We start from the raw sequence: 6,237 nt of genomic DNA on the forward strand, positions 1-6,237 counted from the left end.
CTCAAAATGTGGTGAGAAGAGAGGAAAGAAATGCAGATGACAAAATACTGAGGTGTGATTGCGTCTCGGGTGGGGATGCTAATTTTTGCAAGAGAGTGTTCAGATGTTAATTTCCAGAAGGAGTGTTTTGTTTTCTCAGAGAGTGGCCCTCTCTTGGACCAGACAGCTCGGCACTAGCTTTACACTGTGCACGGATAAATCATTTATAATAAATACTGCAATATTCTAGCCTGGATGCCAGCCGAACTTAGCCCCGCCCACAACATCTGAGTATGAAGACGTCAGGCTAGCAATATTCCATAAAAAACAAGAATTTTGAATCCATTTAGATTACATTGTGACTTAAAGCAGGATGTAAAAGTGAAATGGCGTGAAGTGTTCTCATGTCAACTTGGACTTTTTTTGGGTGGGGGAGGGAGGGATAATTCCAAAAAATAGTAAAAATTATTCTTACAAAATTCCCTTCAAAAGTAAAGTCTGTGGTAGTCAGTTTGAGATTCTGTCAGCTTTGAATGACTAATTTGTGTTTCATTTCCTAGTCATACATTTTCTTACTTCATAAAGATAACGTGGGACTTTTCAATGTTACAGAACTAACTTCTTTTTCAGAAACATAAAATAATCCTGAATGGAAGGTTGCGAGCGTTACATCAGAATGTGTAAAATAAACTCAAGTCATCATGACAGCATTAAGAAAGGCTTGATTTGGACGTCATCAACCTAAATTAAATTAGTTTATTTCCAAGCAGGAATATTAATACTGTATACTGTGGTCAATCTGTTCCATTATATATTTTGTATGTATATTTTCAAGGTAAAGCATGCATGTGAAAAGCTTTGATTGTTCCATTAAATATTTTGTATGCATATTTTCAAGGTAAAGTATGGTGTAAAAAGCTTTGATTGAACATTAGGGGTTGTTTTGAGGGATTTCTTTATTACTAATGACTTTCCCCTCTAATGTCTTTTCACCACACACAGAAACATTACTAAGAATGAAACTGTGAAATCTGTAATTGTTCTAATTTTGCTTGTATGACTCATCTATAAGAATATATGACTCATATATGAACCTCAATCTGAATGTAGAACAGTTTATCTGATACAATGAAACCAGAGCGTATCTGTTATGGCCTAATGCTAGACCTATTAAACAACACAACAACTCTGTTGTTTATGTTTCAGTTCTGGAGAACCCATTAGATGCAGAGGTAATGTCACACGCCTCATGACAGCAGACACTTCACATTACAGTCAGCCATACTGTAATGACAAAAGTAGCCTACTGATGTTACAGACAGGAGATCGACAGGGGAAATGTCCTACTGTAAAACACCGGGAAAATCACTAATGTGTCCGTGTTAATCGTAAACCTTTTTCAGGCAAGGGACCCCTTAACTGGAGAATGGAGTAATGTAAAATATATTTCAGCCTGAGTTTTAGTCATTTTAGTACTTCAAGGCAAGACAACTAGATAGATAGATAGATAGATAGATAGATAGATAGATAGATAGATAGATAGATAGATAGATAGATAGATAGATAGATAGATAGATGTCTGACTAGGTGGACCCTTGCTACTATGGCCTACAATGCATAAAACAAAAACATGTGAAGATGTAAATACATAATATACAGAGGTTACTGTATGAATAACAAAGTAGGCTAAGTCAGTTGTCTGGTGCAGCTAAGTAATGATAAAAAACTAAGACATACAACTGGAGATATTTTAAAGTTCAGTGCTTATGTGAGAGACAAAAGTGGCCTCCACAAGAGGGCAGTGTGTCTTTAGGCAATAATCAAAGTAATATTCTGAACAGCAGCCATAACAGAGGCATCTGCAAAGAACATAGCCTCCTCAGTTTAAGGAATCGGTTCTTCCTAACGGCTCTCCCTCTTATATGCAGCGTTGGAGAGTCCGGTTCATTCTAGAGAATCGATTCGTTCCAAATGGTTCGCTCTCTCTGCAACGTTGGAAGGTCCGGATCAGGTCCGATCAATATAAGGTAAAATAATAAAAAAAATAGTTCACTGTTTCAAGTCCTTATATATTTTTTCTCACTTGGTTATGTAAATTAATACTATACAATTTACTTTAGCCTACACTAACCTTGAGTATTCCAGAGTATTTAGGCTAACTACCTGTTCTGATACCGTCACCCTAATTATGATTGTTCATTCATTCAAAACCCCGCCTTGTTTTTGTGCCAGCAAAATACAGCCGTTTCAGTTATAAAGTATTGGATAGTTAGTTATACTTTTTATTATAGCCTAACTATTCAGTATTATTGTTATAGTTTTACATTTTATAAAGGATATTGCCCTTAAGTTTTCAGTGTAGCCTAGTTTTGTAGCTTGCATGCATAGTCTAACTAGCTTTTTGAATGATTATCATGTAACTTAGCTTTGCAAGCTACAGTTTCAAAGTAGCTTCTCCAACACACTTTATATATAGATTCATTAGATTTTAGGTGGCATATGTTATTAAAAGACATATTTTGCTGAAAGAGGAAATATTTTCATTGCAGTACAATGGGTCATGAAAGAACAACAGCCACATATTTGGCGACTGCACCAGTCAGCAGATATTATGTTGTTGTTGGACAGCTGACCTTGTCAGGGTAACAGAATCGCTTTGAATCGGTAATATCAGAATTCCTGATGGGAGTTACTGAGGAAGAGACAGAACAAAATTACACCATAAGCATTCCTGTAAATAATGAAGTGGATTGCAGCCAAACAGCTCAGCGACCAGCATTGAATAATACAATGTTGGTTAACCTGATAACAGAGAACCAGCAGGGGCACGTTGAGACGAGTTATTGACATCCCAACCCAAAACGCTGAAAAGTTCAAGATCAGAAATTGGCAGGACATCTGGTTTTCTAGCTAACTTTTAATTAAACATGAGAAATCTGGTTTGCACAGTGCAGGGAACATCCAAAATCAGCGCATAACCATCCACTTGAAGTGAGAGCGTAAGCAGGGTGGCTGTAGGTCTAAAATAAGGAACAGGTTGGATATCGAGGCCATGCTTTTGGGTTACAACGGCCTGTGCAAAGCTGAGATCCTCATGATATAACAAAAGGATAAACCAGAGGTTGTGTTTGAAGAGCGGAAAAGACTATTTTAAAAGGATCAGCCTAAGGACATCAAGATATCAGGCATGAGTTTGATTTTGATACTGATGTTTAAGATTAGGAAACGCTCTGGGATCCACCCCATGTCTAAAAACACTGTAACCTATCCTATTCCACAGAATAGGGTGAGGCACATCCTGGACTACATTACATTTGATGTCTCAAAGATCACAGCAAGATAAAGCACTAACTAGATTTCCTGAAGAAAATGTTGCATCCATAAACTTCAAACTTGTTCAGAATGACTTTTTGCACTTTTAATACCCTGGAGCAAAGCATGCAATTCCAGGTTAATGTTTGGACAAATACTGCAGGACAGATATTTATTCTGGTTGAAACTCTACACATCTTGACAGCAGAAGTGGTCTAAATATTAAAAATATATCTTCTGTGGAAGTCTCAGGTCCAAAAAAATTCAGTTCCGACCATTACAGTTCCTCCTGAACCAAAACATCAAGCTTTTGCAGTGTTCATGCCATGTCATAATAACCGTAATTTATAGATGGCAACACTCGAGTTCTCAGACTCGGATTATGTGTTTCTGTCAACACTATCAACATCTAAATGAACCTGAAGCAGTCAGGTGGTACAGCTAGAGCTCTGTAAGTTGTTTACGTTCATTATTATTGTAATGTTATGTGCTTTGAGACATGAGGTATTTTAATGCCGTCTCAGACTGTTGTGCGCATTCCTGATGTGTTTTGATGAAGCCGTGGCTTTGGAGATGCTCTGATGAGAGGATGGGATATCATGCTTTCAAAAGCTAGCTTGCTATTGCCTCCTCCCCCTAGTGTCATGTTTCAAATTTGACAAAATCTAAAAATTTTAATAAAATCTTTTCCTAGACATATCGTTGGAAAGGTCCGAGACTCAAGATTTCATATTTGGCCACTGTTTTGTGATAGAAGAGATATTGTGACAGATATGTATTCATTTGTGACGGGAGAACTAAGATTGTGGATTCTGGGTGTCACCCGGTGGCTATTTTTGGTAGAGCTCCCAAATCTCACAGGAATCTCATTTTTAAGCTTCAAGTTTGGAACACAAATTGGTTAGACATATGGCTTTGATCTTCTAGCAAGTTTAGAGTCCAAATTATTTTGTAAAATATATATTTTGTATATATTTTGCTTTACAGTACTTTAAAGTACTGTAAATTTATACTTATTCATTTTTTTTTTTTAAAGGGCTTTCACTTCAGCAATAATGTTGAGTGTCTTCTTTAAATAGAGACCAACCTTGAGTCTGTATTACAAAGCATTCATGATTTACAACTACTGTATTTAAGTTTATTATTCTCACCTTTCATCCGTCGATATGATGGAAACATCTTCAAGCTGCGGTTGCTCTGTTGACACAGCTTTGTCAATGTGTTTACTGGTTCCCACAGCAGATGTCAGCCGGCTGGCACAAATGAAGACCCATACAGTCCAGACTGTCATCTTTATGTTAACTGTTGCTTGGAAACAACGCTGTTTTCTGCGCGGATGAACAGCATTAGAGGAAGACAAATGGCAGTTATGCAACCGTTTAGTCATTAAATGTGAGACGTGTCATTTCTGTGTCACTGTCGACACCAGACAAAACGGCAAGATTAACTAGATTTACACACTTCACCTTTAAATTATGAAGCAGGCTGTTATACCAGGCTTATCATGTGCTGTCATAAAGCTAATTAAATGTCAGGGAATAATTGCTTGTTGGACCCTTCTAACCGTTCTTGGAAGTCTCTTTGCTCACCAGGGCATTTATTTGATAGAAACCATAGTAAAAACAGTAATATTTATTTTTCAGTCTATTTCAGTGTCACATGATCCTTAAGAAATCATTCTAATGTGATGATTTGATGCTCAAGAAACATTCCTGATTATTATCAATGTTGAAAACCGTTGTGCTGCTTCATATTTTTGTGGAAACGTTATACGTTTTTTTCTTTCTTTTAATGAATAGAAAATGGAAAAAAAAAAAGACTATTGAACAAAGAAAGAAATCCTGTGCAATTGTGTTCATAAATTAGGGAAGGTTATCAACCAAATGCTAACTGTACCTGGATAGCACTGAATCATCTTACAAGAAGAATTATATACATATGAGCTTGATAAATCAGTCTTTACACCAAAGCTTTCAGGTCTGATTTATTTATTAATAAACAGCAGTCAACTCTGTCTACAACAACACAGACATGTAGATTAGTTCCTATAAAGGGGTCATACAAGGAATATCATTTTCCTTGATCAGCTTGATGAAAACAAGATATCAGCACCAGCTGTTTCAGTAATGTGTCCAAATGCAGGCTTTCATGTGTGAAGAGGCCATTTACATAGTCTTAAAGGCACAGGACACAAATATTGTAAATGAATTCCCTAAGGAGGAAAAATAAATAACAACAAAATACATGATATGACTGCTTTAATGGACTCCGAGACCGATATCAACCACAGATATCATTGAAAGAAAACACACTATCGTGGGTGGGTAATCATCGAATCTTATAAAATTCCTCTAAACAACAGCTTTATTCATGCCAGACTAGTTACAATAAAATAAATCTGCAGATCTCAGGGAAATCTCATGTGCTTTTTGGCCGACAGATGCACATAACACTGCACAAGCCTTTACGTTAAATATTACTAAATATATATGAATATCAGGATCACAGACCCCAGCGCTGTCCTCCACAGCTCTACGACTGATCCCAGTTCAGTCCGTCTGCGCACATTTACATCCATCATGATGATCATTCATTACAATAGTGCAGGACAGATGTGAATACACGCCATATCCACCTATCCTAACATAAGAAACATATATGCTGAAGCTTTGGTTTAGTGTGCTGAACATTCATCAGCCCATCTGACTGCAGTAGTGCATTCTGGGTACGAGGGCGTTTAACTGGGGGAGGACATTTGAGACAAAGTCTCTCTCATTGAGAAAAATATTTAAACACCAGAACAAAACGGCTACATATACCTAATGAAGTTAATAATAATTAATTTACATATCATTAATGCAATTGCTTTAATAATTCAAATAAAATAATATAAATAAAGAACAGAAAGAAATATTTTAAGTTGACTGATACACTGTAAACAGCCAG

Source organism: Abramis brama (assembly GCF_963993115.1).
Source record: "Abramis brama genome assembly, chromosome: 2".
Lineage (NCBI taxonomy): Eukaryota > Metazoa > Chordata > Actinopteri > Cypriniformes > Leuciscidae > Abramis > Abramis brama.